Source organism: Passer domesticus, chromosome 6 (genome assembly GCF_036417665.1).
Source record: "Passer domesticus isolate bPasDom1 chromosome 6, bPasDom1.hap1, whole genome shotgun sequence".
NCBI lineage: Eukaryota > Metazoa > Chordata > Aves > Passeriformes > Passeridae > Passer > Passer domesticus.
In genome coordinates this window covers 53,798,415-53,816,758 of record NC_087479.1, presented here as the reverse complement: position 1 = coordinate 53,816,758, position 18,344 = coordinate 53,798,415, and the positions used below count along the sequence as shown (strand labels likewise).

The window sequence follows — 18,344 nt, the reverse complement described above, 5'->3', positions numbered from 1 at the left end:
CCTTGTGGGTATTTTGGGAACGGGCCATCTCATTGCCTGTCGCTCTTCCTGATTCCTCTCCAAGAGCTGGGAAGGAGAGGGAGGTCTCGGTGTTCCAGAGGCTCCAGAGCCATCCCTGGGGCTGCGGTGTGTCTGTGATGCTCCGTAGGGGCTTTATTGGGAAGTGGAGACAAGAGCTGGAGGAAGACATTGGGAGGGATTAGACTAGTGGGAGAATCTGCTCTTCCCTGCTTTCCAAAAGGGAATTCTCTGGGCATGGAGGCACTCCAGGCTCGGATGGGAGGAGGTGGGACAGTGCCAGCACTTAACTGGGCTCCACTGGGTCTTGTCCTTGTTAGTGGCCTCTGCCCACACTCGGAGGGAATCCTTCCCAGGGGAGTGGGAAGGGGATGGGATAAGGGACAGGAATAGGGTGGGATAGGTTAGGAACAGACGGAAACACATGAGGTGGGATGGGGAGGGATGGGAATGAATGGGAAGGAATGCAATGGAATGGAACGAGATGTGAAAGAATGGGAACGGATGAGAAGGGATGGGATGGGATGGGATGGGATGGGATGGGATGGGATGGGATGTCTGTGCCCATCTAAGGAGCCCCAAACAGGGTTTTCCCATCCACTGCTGATGTTTTGGGGCTCCAAGTGTGGATGAGCTCCCACTCCCTCGTGTCCAGCAGGAACACACCCAGGGCAGGTTATTCCAACTGGGAAGTGCAGAGGGAAGCAGTGATGCTGAGCTCAGCCCTGCTGGGCTCCAGGGAGTCTCCCCATCCCAGGGGGCTACAGGAAGGAGGCAGGAGAAAGGCACATCCAACAATCCCAGCCTGACTTTCCTCCAGGAACAGGAAAGGCTCCTCTTCCCCTTCCTTCCAAGCTCATCCTGAGCGTCTCGCCCCTTCTGGGCCCCATCCTGCTCCGGGGAACTCCTCCCCGCGTGACTCATCCCGCCGGGATCCCCCTCCTCAGCCGAGTGGCACCGGCTGACGCAAATCCTCCCACCCCAATCCCAGGTGCCGGATTTAGAACGGCTCCACCGCGCTGCCAGGGAGGATCCGACAGCCCGGCTGCCAGCAGGAACGGGATGGGATCCATCCTGGGGGAGCTGGAAGTGCAAATCCCAGCGAGGGGTGGGATGGTTGGGGCTGGACAGGAGCGGGAATGCGGGCGCCCATCTTGGAGACGTTCCCACTTCCCTCATGCCAACACTCTCACCAGGGATGAGATGGGATATGGGGTGGGATGGGAAAGGAAAGGACGGGAAAGAATAAGAGAGGATGAGAAGGAGTGGGAAAGAATGGGATGGGCCACTATCCCAGCACCCAGGAGACATCCGTGTGGAAGCCCCAGGGCAGCAGCACGAGGCAGGAGCTGGAGCAGCTTCTGGAGAGCTGTGGTAAAATCCCATTCTGAATCCAGTCCTTCATGACTGGTTTTCCACAGGGATGAGATGTGGGTTCCGAGGTGGGAGAATGGAGCTGGGGAATGGAATTCCTGGAATGGTTGTGAAGAGCCAAGGGGAACCAATGGCACCAGGAGCACTGGGACTGCTGGGATGGGAGCAGGAGGAACTCCAGGTGCATTGAGAAGAACTGTTGGGATGCACTGGAAACATCAGGATCCCAGGGAACAGCACCAGGATACACCGGGAGCACTGGGAGCACTGGGAATGCTGGGAGCACTGGAATGCATCAGGAGCACTGGGATGCACCAGGAGCACGGAGAACCCTGGGAACAGAGGGGTTTACTGGGAGCACTGGGAGCATGAGGATCCATAAGAAGGATGCTCCAGGAGCACTGGGAGTTCTGGGAACAGAAGGAACACTGGAATGCACTGGAGCATTGGGATGCATTGGAATTGGGTCTCTTTGAAGCACAGGGATGCTCCAGGAACACCGGGAACCCTGAGGACAGATGGGATGACCGGGAGTTCTGGAAGCATCAGGATCCTTGGGGGATCAGGGATGCTCCAGGAGCACTGGGATGCCTGGGAAGAGGGAGCACTGGGATGCAGCGGGACGCGCCGGGAGCCCCGGGATGCGGCGGTGCGGTCTGAAAGCTCCTCCTCGTGGCTCCCGGGGAGAACTACCGGGAGAGGCCCGGGATACACGGGAGAGCCCCGGGGCACGGGCCGGGCCGGGGCGCCGGGACACGGAGCGTCCCAGCATCCCGGGAAACACGGGGCGACGGGAATTCCGGGATGGAACGGATCTCCCCCATCCCGCAACCAGCCGGGATGGGACGGGGCCGCATCCCGGCTCACCTGCCATGGGAACACCAGCAGCGGGACCACTCTCCACACCGCCACCACCATCCCGGGAATCCCGGAGCGCCACCGGCACGGGGGGATTCTGGGAAGGCTGGATGTTAATGCCTGGGATGTGATTCCAGGCCACGGTCCTGGCTGATCCAAGTGTGGGAGAGAGGAGGGAGTGGAAAATCACTTCTGCTGCGAGCAGCAATTCCTTTATTTTTCCTTTTGCTGGCAAAGGTATTGAAAATGAGAGGGAGAGAGGAGGAATGGGAACATCCAGGACCCTCAGGGCAGCTGCAGCTGTGCTTCCAGACAGCTTTCCATGGATGGTCAAATGGATTGCACCATGTTCCCAGCCCAGCAGCTTGCTGCTCCTCCATGGGAGATGTCCCTAAAGTGGTGGGAATACCCAGGAACCCCTCACAGGGAGCAGGGCCTGGCAGTGTCACAGGAATGTCTGGGAAGGAGGGAGCAGGTGTGGGATTGGGGTCGCTTTTGGAGCCAGTGGTGGTGTTGTGCTTTGCTCGTCACCTCTTGCACCTCATCCAAGTGGGATGTGCCACCATTGGGATCACTCCCAGCTCTGTTATTCGGGAGAGGGTCCCACCCCCATTCCATGCTGTGCCCTCCAGTCAGAGCTCCACAAGGAAAAATCAATACCTGACTTCCAAAAAAAGCAGCTGCTGGTGGCTTTTTATAGCAACCTGTCCCATTTGCATCCTCCCTCAGCCCAGGCCCAGGGAGCCCGACCTCTGGCTAAATTAGCTGTGAATTCCCAAGGGAAACAGCCTTGGAAAAGCAGGAAGAGAGCTTGGTTGTGCTGGAATATTCTGCCGCAGTCACCCCATCCATTGTTCCTTGCTGGCTGTGGTTTCCACAGGGAGGAAACTCCCCGGTGGGATTGTCCTGCTCCTGGAGCACTGCTGGGCACTGGGATGGGGTGGCTGCCAGCAGTGCCAGCCCCTCCTTCCCTTGGGATTACTTCCCAGAGGGAAAAAGGGACGTGGGAAGGAGGAGGAGAATCTGGGGCTGCCCCAAAGAGGGAGCTCGGGCAGGGAGCAGAGAGAGGGATGGCCAGGAAAGCCCTGGGATGGGGAGCTGCTGATCCTGTTCTCCTGCAGAAACGCCGCTCCTGCTCCACGGATGCCGGAGGTGCCGAGGCAGGCGAGCAGAGCACAGGGAATATTTAGGTCACGGTAAATGAGCTCCCTCATTAGAGCCTCTGGAGCTGCACCTACGCGGGGCTGGGGCACGGAAATCAGGATTGGACACCCCTGAGTGGGAGGGGAGGATGGATGGGCCCATCATCCCCAGGAAAATGAGGAGGTGGAAGGCATGGCGTTGTCAGGTGTGGATGGACAGGCCAGAAACAGTGGGAGGCTCCCAAAACACTTTTAACTCCCGACATGTTGGGGTTCTGCCCTTGGTAAAAGCTTTTCCTGTTTTCCCTCCCTGCCCATCCCAGGTGCTGCCCATTGGCCTCACAGCTGCAGCTAAGGTGGGATAAAAGGGGAATTAAGGAGGGCTGCCACCCCTTTGGAATTCCTGGTGGGCTCCTTGCTGTGCTGGTGGGATGGATGCGGGCTGGGGCTCTGGAGCTGCTGGAAGTGCTTTGGGAGAAGGTGAGTTACTTCCCAGATTGTATCTGGGGCACGGGGGGGCCCTGGGGATGGACTGGGGTTTTTCCTCCCTTTTCTTCCCGCATAAATTTTTCCCTGGCATGGCCAGCAGGTTCAGGGAGGGGATTTTCACCCCTCTTTCCTGCTCTGGTGAGATCCCACCTGGAATGCTGTGTCCAGCTCTGGGTGCCCCGCTATAAGAAGGATGTGGAGCTGCTGGAGAGAAGCCAGGGGAGATGCCAGAGGGATGGACATTGGCTGGGAGTGTCCAGCCTGGGGAAGGGAAGGCTCAAGGGAGGCCATGGAACCCCTTCCAGTGCCTAAAGGGTCTCCAGGAGCTGGAGAGGGACTTTGCAGTGACAGGACAAGGGGCAATGTGTTCCACAGCCAGAGCTCCTGTAAAGATTGGAGACTGGGAAGGAATTTTTCTCTGTGAGGGTGATGAGACCCTGGAATGGATTTCCCAGAGGAGCTGTGGCTGCCCCATCCCTGGAAGTGTCTAAGGCCAGGCTGGACAAGACTTGGAGCAGCCTGGGGTAGTGGAAAGTGTCCCTGCCCATGGCACAGGGTGGCTCTGGATGGGCTTTAAGGTCCCTCCCAACCCAAACCACTCCATGATTTCCTGACCCTGGGTATCCCAGCTGGCCTCTGTCAGGGAGAAGAATCCACCAGCAGATTCAGGGATGCTCCCCCATAGCTGGGAGGTGTGTCAGGAATTGCTGCCTGATCCGGAGTGCAACCAGCAGCAAGAGCACTCCTGAGGATGAGTCAGTGTCCCTGAAAACCGGGCTGGTGATCCAGCAAAAAACATTTCAAGGAGAGACTCCTGTGAAGCTCTGCTCTGCGTCGGTGACGCGATTCCCCGGAGCTGCCTGCTCCAGCCCAGCCTCCCCCTGATCCGTGGCTGCTCCGGGGGGCTCCAAGGTGTGTCCTCACCATGTCCAGCACTGGAGAGAGCTGGAGCTCTCCCAGCTTCTCCTGTCACCTCGTGCCCATTCCATGTCCCAGGTTGGTGGCACCTCTGCTGGAAGAATCCTGGAATGGTTTGGGTGGGAAGAGACTTTAAAGATCATCTCCTGCCACCCCCTGCCACGGGCAGGGACGCCTTGCACTATCCCAGGTTGCTCCAAGCCCCATCCAACCTGGCCTTGGACACTTCCAGGGATCCAGGGACAGCCACAGCTGCTTTGGGTACCCGGTGCCAGAGCCTCCCCACCCTCACAGGGAGGGATTTCTTCCCAATATCCCATCTAAATCCACTTTTATTTTTTTGTTTGTTTAAAATAATTCCTGCTTGACTTTCCACTGCTCCATGCCTGAGGAATGCCTGTAGTAGGGATGAGTGGGAAGCAGCACCGGGCAGTGACTGCGCGTAATTGGTGTCACCGCGAGCAGCTGATGCTGCTGATTTTGGGATGAGTAATTCCAGCAGCTTAATTTGGGAAATCAGGCTCTTTGTGTCTTGCCGGGCTCATTTGCAGGACAGCCCTGGCGCAGCCGGAGTCACTGTGCCGGCAGCCGGACATCTGGAACGCCGGCGTGTCCCTGGCTCCGTGCCTGCCAGGGGTGGACACGGCACAAATCCTTGGCTCTCTTCCCCCAAAAAGGGGGATTTGCTGCCCGAGGGGAAGGGAAACCCTCATTAGCACCTGGCAGGAGGGACAGAGGGCATGGAATTCCTTGTGGATGCAGAGGAAAGCAAAGGGTTTAAAAAGTTCGGGAGAGCATCCTTGGCATTTTTAGCATCTGTGTTTGGTGTTGTCCATGTGTGTGGGATCAGCTCTCCTGGAATACTTCCCTTGAATCTTAAGGCAGTTTTGTTCCTGGGACATGTTCAGTGTCAGTGCCCTGGGATGAGGGACTTCAGCTTTGTGTCCTACTTGGAAGTGGCCTGGGTGACATCCAGCCTTGCTCCCACAGATTCCATGTGGGGATGGGACAAGGACGTGTCCATGGGGTTTGTTCCCTTGGCTCCAGGAGAGCCGGAATCCTCCTTACCCAGAGGTGGATGCTCCTCTTCAAGCCCTGCCACCCAATCCCTGGGCATTCCCACTCTGTGGGAATTGAATTGGAGCTGCTGGCAAAGAGGTGGGGTTGTGACACCCTGGAAAACTCCTCATTGCTCTGAGGGACCGGGACAATCTGTGCTTGGTGACATCTCTGAATACTGGGATCACCGGGAGGGACAAGCTGGAGGGCGGCCAGCCTTGGGACAGCCCATCCATGCTGCTGTATTCCTGATCTTCCTGGCTTCTCCAGGCATCTGTTTGTTTCTGTGGGTTTATCTCAACAGCAGCCAGTGGCAGCTTGGCACAGAATCCAGGAACTGTTGCTCTGAGCAGCTCCTTAGAATGTGGCTCCGAGATGGAGCTGCCCACACAGCCAGTGGAATGGGCTGGAAGAGCAACTCCCAGCTGGCACTGGCACTTCTCCTCATCTTCTTCCCTTCCTGGGAATCTCTGGTGGCCCAGAGGGTGTTGGTGGCATGTCCAGTGTCCTTCCATCCTTGTGGGGAGCATCAGCTGCCTTGTAATGTTTCCAGAGAAGTTGTGGCTGCTCCCTCCCTGGAAGTGCCCTAGGCCAGGTTGAACAGGGCTTGGAGCAAACTGGGATAGTGGAAGGTGGCCCTGCCCATGGCAGGGAGCTGGAATTCAGTCATTTTTAAGGTCCCTTCCAACACTGACTGTTTTGTGCTGCTTGGATTCCGTGGTATCCAGGGGTTTCCATGTTTTCCACAGCACTGGCTGCTCCTGGCAGGGCTGTGGAGGTGCTCTGTGGCTGGAGCTGTGTGGTGCCGAGTTGGCTGGAACAAATTCCTCCTCCTCCTCCTCTTGGCAGCAGGAGCAGAGCAATCCTGGGGAGTGGATGATCCTGTCCTTGCTGCTCAGGACTTCCCTCAGTTTGTGTAGGACGTGGGATTGCTGGGAATGAGTGCCCAGTGACGGTTCCCTGTGGGCTCTTGGTCACTGAATTTTGGGATCTGCAGCTCCTTTTTGGACTGCAGTGGCCTGTTTTGGGGTGATTTCAATCCAAGAGATGCCTGTGAACGGGTGGGACAGGGGAGACATAATTGTTGCTTCCAGAGCTTTCCCTTCAGAGAATCCCATAATAGTTTGGGTTGGGAGGGCAGGGACATATTCCACTATCCCAGGTTGCTCCAAACCCCAGCCAACCTGGCCTTGGACACTTCCAGGGATGGGGCAGCCACAGCTGCTCTGGGAAATCCATTCCAGGGCCTCACTCCCCTCACAGGGAAGAACTTCTTCCCAGTATCCCATCTAACCCGGCCCTCTGGCAGTGGGAAGCCATTCCTGTTGTCCTGTCACTCCAGTTGGTCCAGAGTTCCTCTCCAGCTCTCCTGGAGACCTTTCAGGTGCTTCCTCCCCAAGTCCCTCTGTTTTATGCCCAGGGAGGTGGCAGTGCCTGGGGACAGCCTGAGGTGGGCAGAGATTCCCCAAACTCCCTGTTCTTCCCATTGGATCCCTGAAATCCCAGCCTGGATGAGCACACACTGCCTCAGCTTTGGAGCTCCACCACCTTTGCTGCCAAGGGATTTTTTCCCCTCTTTTCTTCCCAGCTCCAGCTTTCAGAGCCTTGTTTGTGGCCGTCAGGATGTGACACTGTTGGCAGGTCTCCCGCCCCCAGGCAGCAGCGATTCCCTCCCTCTCCCCCTTTTCCCTCGCCCTGACACCACAGCTGGAGACCTGTTGGGAGGGCTGCGTTTGCCGGGAAATCAACTCCCAGCCTTTTTTTAGAGCCAGAAAAGCCCTGGCACAGGGATGACAGCAGCAGAAGCCAAAAGGCTCAGATGGTTTTAAATGTCAGGGAGAGGTGTAAACGGATCTGGGAGACAGCATGTCCAGGAGCCATGAGATTTCACAGACAGCAGCTCCAGAGCCAGCATCCTGCGGTTTTCCCTCCCTGGGAGCCCGGTCACTGTCCCGGCGCCTGCTGGGATTTGCCTGTGGGATGGTGCCGGTGGGCTCTGGAGAAGGGGAGGATGGAGGCCTGGCGGGGGGAGCGCTGGTGATGAGCAGGAGCACAAATGAGCCTTGGCTCCCGCTGCCTCCGTGACCTTTTCCGCTCCGACGTGATCCGTCCTGACACTCGGAGCGGGGGGAAAGGGGAAGTGGTCAGCTGGGCTTGGCCGCTGTGTGCTCGCCTGCTCGGCCCTGCCACTTCCCAAAAAAAGAGTTTGGAGTCTCTGAGAGTCAGCAAGTTGCCGGTGCCAGCCATCTGTCCCATTTCCCTTAGCAACCATCCGTCCTTTTCTCCTTCATTAAGTGTCTGAGGCGGATCCTGCCTGGCACACCCTCTCTCGCTTCCCTTTTTGCCTCTCTGGCTCATTCCCATCTCCTGTCACTGTGGCACAGAGTCCTGACATCAGAGCACGCTCCTCTCCCAGGAATTCTTGGACAAAGCTTGGACAGGGGCTGTTTGCTCACATTCCTGCCTGCTGCAATTTTTTTTTTTTTTTCCAGACTGATCTTTTCCAGTTCCTCTCCTTCAGGAGTTGTTCAGGCTGGAAAAGACCTCCAAGATCGAGTTCAGCCCCCCAGCTCTGCCATGGCCACCATTAATCCATGTCCTCAAATGCCACATCCACTCAGCTTTTAATCCCTTCAGGAATGGGGACTCCACCACTGCCCTGGACAGCCCGATTCAACCCTTCGATGAAGGAATTTTCTCTAAAATCCCAATGAAAAATTCCCCTGAGTCAACTTAAGTCTTGTCCTTTGTTCCCTGGGAGCAGAGCCTGACCCCCACCAGGCTCCACCCTCCCATCAGGGAATCATGGAGAGGGAGAAGGTTCCCCTGAGGCTCCTCTTCTCTGGGTTAAGATACAATTCCCTGCTATATTTCATGGACTTGTAGAGAAGGGAGCTGGGAACTTCTCCTTAGGATAATTATTCCAGTTATTGGTCTCCAGCCTCGGCTTTGCTCTGAGGTCCCTGTCCTGTCTGCCTGCTGGGCTGTGATCCCAAGGTCTCTGCCAGGGCTTTGTGGAGGAGCTGTGCTGCAATTTAGGATTTGGGATCTCCACGGGCAGCGGTGTCTCCCGGTGAGAGCTGAGCTTCCCCCTCCGGCAGCTCGGAGCTGGGATGAAGCCAAGTGGGTTAGGCAAGGCTTTGAGGTCCGGGACAAGTGGGGAATGGCTCTGCAGCCCGGTGTGAGGAGCGGGAAAGGAGCCAGGAGCAGAGCCAGGAAGGAATCCTTAATGGGAAACCTCTTGGTTCAGTCCACCTGCCTCCAGAAGCAAGAGCAGGATCCTGAGGAAGCAGAGGAGGGAGGGCTTTGACCTAATGAAATTATCCAAGTGCCTTGGCTCCAGCTGCTGCTCTCCAGTCTCATCCGACTGATGTCCAGAGACGTGGCCTGCGGGGAGGGATCCAATCCTCCACGGAGCATCCGCATCCTCCGTGCCGTGCCCACATGTGACAGCAGCATTCCCGGCTGCCCAGAGAGCCTGGGAGGTGCTGCCTGGTGAGGGAGAGCTCTCCGGCACTGCTTCCCTGGAGCACTGACAGGAACAACACAGCTGATCCGTAAATTTCCCTGTCCTTCCATCCGCAGCCATTCCCAGCACAGGAGGTGGTGAGCAGGCTCCTGGAAATCGGGAAGCAGCTCATGCTCCGGGTGAATCCCTGTGCTTTGGAGTCTCGGCCAGGGAAGTTGTGTTCATGCCACAGAGCCCTGGGAAAAGGCCAGCGCTCCTGATCGTGGGGGTGAAGGCATCCCACATCCCTAAAGCTCCTGCTAAAATCCTGATTCATTCCTGGGCTGGAGCTCTCCTCCCGCAGGAGGATGGAGCCAAGGGCATTCAAAAGGTGGGCGGGGAGGAGGAATAACATGAAGGAATTTTGGCGGGGGTGAAGCAGATGAGGAAAATGACACGTTGTTATTGCACCTGGATTAGCCAGGGCTGGGATGGAGCCGGGAATTCCAGTGGCTGCCAGTGCTGCAAGCACATCCCTGTGACTCAGGGGAGCTCGGGGGATTGCATTTTCCTCCCCTTGAAGCCTTTGGGGCTCATTTCCACACTTTTTCTGTTTTTAATTCCCTGCAGAACAGCGAGGCTTTTACAACCTGAGGCGAAAAAGCTTTGGGAAGATGGGTTTGTCCAAGGGGGAGTGTGGAGGATGCTGGCAAATATCCTGACAGCCTGGAGCACTGCTTTATCCTCTCATTTTTCCCAAAGGAAAAGCCACCTGGAGCTGCCAGGCAGGAAGATGGCCTGAGCTTTGGCTGAGCAGCGGTGAGAAACCCCAGTGAACTGTTATTTAATGGTCCTTTTCCATGGCAATGGCTCCTTCCCGGGGAGAAATTTCTGGGCTGAGGAGTCACAGCTTGGATAATGCTGGATAATGTCCTTGGGAGGGGGAAGTGCTGGCGGCATTGATAGCAAGTCTCCGAGGCTTGGCTTCCAGAGTTAGATCTGGCACCAATTTAGCAAAGCAGCTGGAAAGAGGAGTTTGTGCTTGGAATTGTGAGCAGCGAGGGCTGTGCCGAATTCCAGGATGCAACCTGTGGGAGAAATCCTCTCCAGGCTTTTTCTGGGGAGCCAAAGGCAGCCGTGTGCGCACGGGCGTGTTTACTACGTGCCAAGAGTGAGCCCACGGCGTGGGAACCTCTGGGAAAAGGGAGGGATCCCGCTGGGAAGGCGGCTTTGAGGCTGGAAAGGGGGCTCCTAAGGAGGGGACAGGTCACCACCCTCTGCAGGTGGGAATGGGAAGAGCTGTGCCCAAGGGAAGGAGCTGGGAATGTGCCAGCCTTGCTCTGCACTTCTTACCTGCAGTGGGACCTGGCGCTGCCCACACCTTGGAATTTGTGGAAGAAATTTTTCCCTGTGAGGCTGGGGAGGCACTGGAGTGGATTTCCCAAACAAGCTGTGGCTGCCCCATCCCTGGAAGTGTTCAAGACTAGGTTGGATGGGCCTTGGAGCAACCTGGGATGGTGGGAGGTGTCCCTGCCCATGGCAGGGGGTGGAATGGGATGATCTTTAGGGCCCTTTCCAACACAAACCATTCCAAAATTCCATGTCTGATCCCTTCAGGTGCCTGACAGAGGTTTCCCAATTCCTGCCCTGCCTTTGGCTGGCATTCCAGCCTCCAGTGTACCAGCCTGAGCCTGAATTTAGGCTTCCAGCTTATCCCTGGACCAGCTCTCCCTAGGTGTGGCTCTGACTGGAATGTCTCTCTTCTGAATTAAGTGCTTTTTAGGGATTCAGGCTCAGGGGTGGGACAGCAGCCTGGGCCCCCCAAATCCTTTCCCAGTGCTGGAGGAGCCATGGAAAGCTGAGGCAGCTGGAGGGGGAGATTTTTCCGAACATCCAGAGTGCAGGAGAAGCCTCTCCATTAGGGAATGATTTTTAGTGAAGGTTTGAGTGATGCTGTTTCTCTGCAGAGCTGCAGCAGCTGCTCCTGCTGGGGGGACACTGCCAGCTGCTCATCCCTGCTTTGGGAGCTTCCCAGGGGCTGGGAATGACATGGAGCATCGAGCCAGGAGGTGCTGGCTTGGAGGGCATCGGGGAAGAGCAGTTTCTGAGGAGTCCTGCTGGGATAATGAAGGATTTGAGGAGCAGGAACAGTCTGGAGGCACTGGATTAGCAGCGCTTTGGTAGGAGGTGATGGAGGCTGATGCCTCCAGAGAGTCGCGGGCGGGAATCACGCTGGGAAGGGAGGGAGAGAGGGAGGGAGGGCTGGGAAGGCACAGCCACCATGGGGATGGAAGCAAACACGGGCACTTTCTGCTTGGTGACATGGGGATGGGGGACAGGGATGCCTGTTGGTGTGGATTTTAAAAGCACTTCCCAAATTCTGGAGGGGAAATGTGTGGGAATTTAGTGTGGAATTACGGTCGGCTGCACAGAAGGAGCAGCCTTGGCTTGTGCCAGGGAAGGTTTAGATTGGGTATGGAGGCAAACTCCTTCATGGAAAGGGTTGTCAGGCATTGGAACAGGCTCCAGGGATGGAGTCCCCATCCCTGGAGGGATTTAAAACCCGTGTGGATGTGGCACTTGGGGACATGGGTTAGTGGTGGCCTTGGAACAGTTGGACTCTGTGATCTTGGAGGGTTTTTCCAACCTCAGTTCTTCAGTAACTGATATTCCCTAGAGAGTGAGAGACAGCGAGTGAGGTGCTGGAATTTTTTCCCCTGGAGGAAATGTCGGGATAACGCTGTTGTCCACCTTTCCCTGGTGGCCTGTCCCCTTGGAGAAAGACAAAAGCACCTTCCCAAGACACTTGTTGCTGTCTCTCCTTGGAATTCAGCCAGCTGGAACAGCCTGTGCCTGCTCCAGGGGTGATGGAGCCCAGCCTGGTGTTTTCAGGGACTGAGGAGGTGGTTTGGATAACCTGGATGTTGGAATCCCTGCGCCGGGGAGACTGCTGCACTCCCAGCCTTGTTCCAGCTATTTCCCTATGATTTATTGTAATCCTAATGGAGCAGCTGAGGGAATTGGCAGGGTTGGGATGGAGGAGGAGAGGGTCTCGTTACCCTGGGAGTAGCAGAGCGTCTGACTCCGACTGGGAGCCCAACAGGAGCAGGATTTCGGAGCAGCGGGATTGGATGTGCTGCGCCTGGGGGCGGTGGCAATGACAACAAACTGAATAATAATAAAAAGCTTCCCATGTTCCCAGCTATTCCTGGAGCCTTGTTCCCTGTCCAAATTCCCTGGAGGAGGGGTTGGTTTGCTTTTAGGTTTAGGAGAATCCTTAACCCTGGAATCTTTTGGCTTTTTTTCAGGACACCCAGCTGGATGAGCTCTTTGTTGATGGAATCCTTCCTGGCACATTCCAGGGATCTCCTGAGCTCCAAGGCTGCCTACAGTGGTCTGGACTTTTCCTGGGAGCTGACATGGAGAATTCCAAGCCTGTGGTGTGGAACAGCCCCGTGCCATATCCATGTGTGGAGGAATGATGCTCCAGCTGGAAGAACACCACAGAATTCCCTCTCCCTCATATTCCCGGGTCATTCCTGCACAAAGAGCAGAGATCCATCCAGAGGTGAGGAGGGAATAACCACTGGGGCCTTTGGAGGTTTCCTTGTGAAATGGCTGGTGATGCCCTGATGGAGATGCTGCATCTGAGTGATCCAGAGGGATAACCCTGCTGCTGGATGTCTGGGATGCTCTAACTCTCCCTTACATCCCTCTGAAGGCGTGGGATTCCCAGGAATGTGTGTACATCACCACACCATTGCCCCAGGCATTTAAACCCAGACTCAACCCTTTCCCACGGGTTGGGAAGCTCTGAAAGGAATGGATTTGCTCCAGAGGTTGGAGGTGGGGACAGATCCATGCGAAAATCACGGAAAATCATGTCTTTTGTGACAGGCTCAAATTAATTCCTTAATTCCCTTAAATGCTTCGCCACCCGCCCTCCGTGTCATGACAGCGGGGAAAAAATGGGATTTCTGAGGGCATTAATCCTTCCCTTAATGCTTTAGAAGGCATCCACTTTATCCAAAACATTCCAAAATTGCCTGCAAATGGTGTCACTGCCATACAGGAGTCAGGGAACGGCGCCCTGGGGATCACTGGGATGAATCCCGACCCTGGAGCTGGGCTATAAATGCAGTCTGGCCCTTGCAATTCGGTGGAGCCAGGCTGGAAACGGGCAGCTGGAGCTGCTGGAGGGCAGAAATCCTGAGCTGTATCGGATTAATCGCCTTGTGTCCCTTAATTGGCAGGATCAGGGCTGGGATGTGCTCTATCCCACCCCTTGGAAAGCCTCGGACGGCTTCCGATTTTCTTTCCCTGAATAAATGAGTAATTTCCAGTCTTCCTGAGCTTCTTCCCTCTGTCTGCTCCAGGTTTTGGGGCTTCCAGGGGTGCCTGCCCGGCCGGGAGCGGATCGTGCCGAAGGGAGACCTTGGAAGTGCCACAGGCTGGATGAAACGATTTGTTGGAATGCTAAATTTGGCAGCAGCTTTTCATCCAAACCGGAGCCACTTTGCACCTGTCTGGGAAGATAAAGGGACTCGGAATGAGCGTGAGGGGGATTTTTCTGCCTGAACAGGATACAAAGGCCTCGGCACAAATGAATTCCGGAGCTTCAAAGCCTTTCCTGAATGTTTTTCCACCCCTGTCAGGCTGTTTTATTTCCCAGGTACGGTGATGTCACCCAGCAGACCATTTGAAGGCTGCTCCACTTGCTTTAAGGAGGAATGGGCAGGCAAGGATGTGCTGCTATTCCCTGCTGGATCAGCTTTTCTGGGACAGAGATTTTTTTTTTTTCTCTATTTTTCAATGCCTTTTTTTTTTGCAGTAGGAGCATCTAAGTTGTGTCCTTGGATGATGGCAGCTGCCGTGCTCAAAGGGAATGGCTGTCGTTCCTCCCGGATGGGGTGGTTGTTGTGGTGTGTCCGTCCTCGCCAGGGTTTTTTGGTGAAGAGGGAGATTGGTTGGAAGGGACCTCAACAGCTCACCCAGTTCCAGGGTGAGCAGGGACATGGGCAGGGACACCTTCCACTATCCCAGGTTTCTCCGAGGCTGGTCCAGCCTGGCCTGGGACTCTTCCAGGGATGGGGCAGCCACGGCTTCCCAGCGAAATCCATTCCTGGGTCTAACAATTTCTTCCCAGTATCCCATCTAACCCTGTTCTCTGGCAGCGGGAAGCCATTCCCTCTTTTCCTGTCACTCCATACCCTCGTGAATAGACTCACTCCATCTTTATTGGGAACATTTTTTCCTGAGAGGAAAGCACTGCTTTTCCATGCTGGGCATTGAAAGCAGCATGCCAGGCCCTCTCCATGAGGGCACTTTTCCAGAGGGAAAGGGATGTTGGGAGAGCCCCAGGTGTGGCTGAGGGGAGATTTTATTGCTCCCTGAATTCCCTGACTGGGGGGGAGGCAGGTTGGAGCCGGGCTGTGCTCCCAGGGAACAAGGCACGGGACAAGAGGAAATGGCCTCAACTTGTGCCATGGGAAGTTCAGCTTGGACACCAGAAGGAATTCCTTCATGGAAAGGATGATGAGACACTGCAAGGGGCTGCCCAGGGAGGTGGTGGGGTCCCCATCCCCGGAGGTGTTTCAGGAATGACTGGATGTGGCTCTCAGCGCTCTGGGTGACAAGGCGGGGACTGTCACACGCTGGACTCCGCGGTCCTGGACGTCTTTTCCAAGGGAACTGGCTCCTCTGGGGACCCTTCCGTCATTCTAGTGGGATCTTTCCGTGGTAATACCGGTAGGGCAGGTGAGCACCGGCCCAGGAGAGGCCTCTGCCCGGGGTTCCGGGGTCCCCGGGCTCCCAGCGCCAATTCCCGGCTGGAACCCGCCGCCGCCCGGGATTGCCCCGCCCCGTGGCGCTACCGCCGCGCGCCGCCAGGCGGCGCCGCCGCGCCCCGCACCCCTCGTCGCCGTGGCGACCGCAGGTTGCGTAGCGGCCCTTACGCAGTTGACGCAGTGGGCGGCCCCGGCGAGGCGGGGGCGGCCCCGGCAGGGCGGAGGCGGCGTTGGAGAATCGGGGGCCGCAGGGCCCCCGGCATGGAGGAGGCGGCGGCGGCCGCGGCGCTCCCGAGGCGGCGGCAGCGGGAGCGAGGTGAGGCACGGCGATGGGGACGGCGCGGCAGCGGGGGCCGGCGCTGCGGCAGGTGCGGGGGGAGCCGGCAGGGCGCTGGCAGGGCCGGGGGTGCGCCCGCCGCCGCCCCCCGCCCCGCCGGGCCGCAGGCCCGCGCCGCCCGAGGGGTCCGGATGCCGCGGGGAGCGCGGCGTTCCCGCCGGGAGGGCCCCGCTCCGTGTGGCCTGCGGCCCCTGCGAGGCGCTGGGCTTCCACCTGCGCCGCTGGCACGGCGCCATCCCGGCCCGGGCAGGTGCGAGGCGTGAAGGTGATCCCGCCGTGTGGGATTCGGGATCCCGCGGAGGGAGGCGGGAGCGGTGCCGCTGGATGTCCGGGGAGAAGCTGCGGTGTGGGTGTGACACAGGGATTCTGGCTCGCAGCTTTTATTACTTCCCGCAGGGAATGGTACCTGACTTGAGCAACGCGGGCGGATGCTGAGCCGTGGCCGTAAAATTCCCAAATTTAGGATGGCAGGCAGCTGCAGAAGTGAGATATCCTTATAAAAGTAAGGGAGATGTCGCTCCGAGATCTTGGAGCTGGGGTGCTGCCAGGCTGCTCAGCCAGAATTCCCGCTGTGCCCAATTCTGGGAATTAGTACCTGCTGGTGTGTTTGGGACAGGCTTCAGCTGGCACTGGGAACATGGGAATGGGGATTGCCGAGCCTGGTGCACGCCATGGTCCTCAGAGCCTGCTCCAGGTGGGAAATCACCCCGTGATTCACCACGGTGGGACATAGAACCCCGGGACATGAAAGCAGCAGAACTCTGGGGAATGGTTTTAAAGGAAAGGAGTATTCCAAGGTGGGAATATTCATCTCCCCCTGGATGAAACTTAGTGGGGATGAGTTGCTGCATGCTCCTGGCTGGACAGGGAGAAGCATCCGAGTTTTTGTGGTCAGGCTGAGTGTTCTTAAATGGGAGATAATGAAATTGTGGGAAGTGGCTCTTGGAAAGCTTCGGAGTCTCCGTGATTCCGGCATTGGCTTGGCTGAAATGTGTATCCTGTGGGCACTGCTGGAAGAAGCTTTCCAAGTTGGAAACCTGAGCTGGGGGAAGGTGTTTGTTGTGCCAGGTGTTGGTTTTCAGGGTCATAAAAGTTGCACGGGGGTCTTAAAGCTGCTGGGGAAATTCCAGCAGTGCCAGCTTGGACTGGGAATGGCTGAGGGGATTGGAAATGCCCAACAGGGACAAGAGACTTGGAAAAGTATTGGTTATGTGGTAAATGATACAGATAACCTGGAATTTCTGCAGCCAAAACCCTTCAGCAAGGAGCAGGATAAAATTCCCCCTTTAAATGGGAATTTAAATCAGAAATTTGGGAGTTGGCAGCTCTGCTGTCCAAAATTTTACTCTGGAGGGTCAAAATCAGGGATTTAAGGACATGGACTCTGTACTGCAGGTACTGACTTTGTCAGTGCTGACCTAAAAATATCCTGATTTGACCCGAATTCCCATTTAAATTAAGGCACTGGGCACTTTTTGCCTGCTACCTGCACAGCCAGATCCAAATCCTGGAGACAGGGAATGCTGTAAATCCCTCTGTGGTTGCTGGGAAAAGGGTGGTGAGAAAGGGAAACTTCTCTGGGCTGTGTCCACCCGTTCCCTTTCCAAGGAGCAGTTGTGCAATGATAGGATTTAAAAGGAAGTGCTGTGCCAGCAGGGAAAGTGAGAAGGGTGAAAATGCTCCTCCCAATGACCAAAAATGTGAGGAATAAAAAAAAAATAAAAATTCCTACATTTTGGAAACTTTGTTAAAATTCCCTGGACAAACAGTTACAGTAACCAAAAAAAAAACCCTAACACTTTTTGGGGTTGGTTTTTTTTTTGGACTTTGTGTGGGAATCTCAGTCCTGCTCCTTCTGCTGTCCCTCCCCTTGGAAGTTAATTAATTGAGAGCTGGCTGCTCCAAACGAGGTCACTTGGATTTTGGAGCTGCCGTATCATTGTATGGATTTGCAAAATCGGGATTTGCGGCTTGTGTGCCTTAGAAATTTTTCCTTAAAGTGGCATAATCCTGGTTTTTGGGAGTCTTTTCCAGGCAGCTGGAAGCATGGTAGGGAGGAGAAGTGTTCAGATTGGAGGGTGTAAAGCTCGGGAAGCTGCTCAGCTTTGGATGGAGAAGAGTTTGGAGAAGGTTCCAGTCATTCCCAGGCCTGGCTGTCTTCTATGAAACTTCCTTGGACTAAACCAGCAGGAATTCTCTTCTGTCCCAAACATCCCTGTCCTGTCTGAAGACTTTCTTTAGGGGAATTAAGCCTTTATACCTCCCCTAGACCACGCAGCTTTATTCTGGGGAGCCTGCACCCTGCTTTTCCTCCCCTCCCATTCCATCTTTCCCAAATAAATGACCCTTGGTTCCACCTCTGCTCCCAACAGTGATCCAGCTGATGAATAGGAACACCCCGAGCTGGATTGAGCCCTGGAGTTTGAGGAATTTCCAGTTAAAGACACAGCAGTTGAGATGGGGTGAGTGAAACCATTTTAACCTGCTCTTGGAGCTGCAGGGCTGGAGTTTTTCAGGAGCTGGGAGCAGATGAAAGTGGCCTTTGTGCCATGGGAAGTGTGACAAATGGACTTTTGTGGGATCTGCGGAGAGCGCCGGGATTTATTCCTGCTGGGATAGATAGGAGTCAATCAGGCTCTTCATTCCAGGCTAGTTGGAGCTGATATTTTTGTTATTTCATGTGTGATATTGTTAATTTAGGTGTGTTTCTATACATTATTGTGTGCATTTTTAAGGAGAAATCAGGAAAAAAAATCCTTGAAAATTTGCCAGGTGCAGCACCTGCCCAGCTTGGAACTTCGAAAATGGAAGAAATTGGAATGGTCTTCCAGGTTTTGGTAAAAAATGGGAAAGTTTGCCCTGCTGAGGAATATCCTGCCCTGAAATATGGACAAAAATGCTGCTGGACCCTAGCA

General features: G+C 55.8%; 1 protein-coding gene across 4 annotated transcripts in view; it reads left to right on the top strand.

Annotated features, from left to right (window-relative positions):
- Window positions 1–9,974: 9,974 nt before the first annotated feature.
- The window catches only part of DAGLA (diacylglycerol lipase alpha), a 61,956-nt gene continuing 53,586 nt past the window's right edge, over window positions 9,975–18,344 (top strand). Inside the window, exons 1-3 of one of the 4 annotated variants that reach the window (XM_064425770.1) lie at window positions 9,975–10,125; window positions 12,615–12,874; window positions 13,683–13,978. The gene's annotated coding sequence lies outside the window, so the exon portion shown is untranslated. Of the gene's footprint in view, window positions 10,126–12,614; window positions 12,875–13,682; window positions 13,979–15,252; window positions 15,409–15,912; window positions 15,932–17,801; window positions 17,892–18,344 lie in introns of those variants that run through there. The other 3 variants (XM_064425766.1, XM_064425768.1, XM_064425767.1) reach the window with 3 other exon arrangements.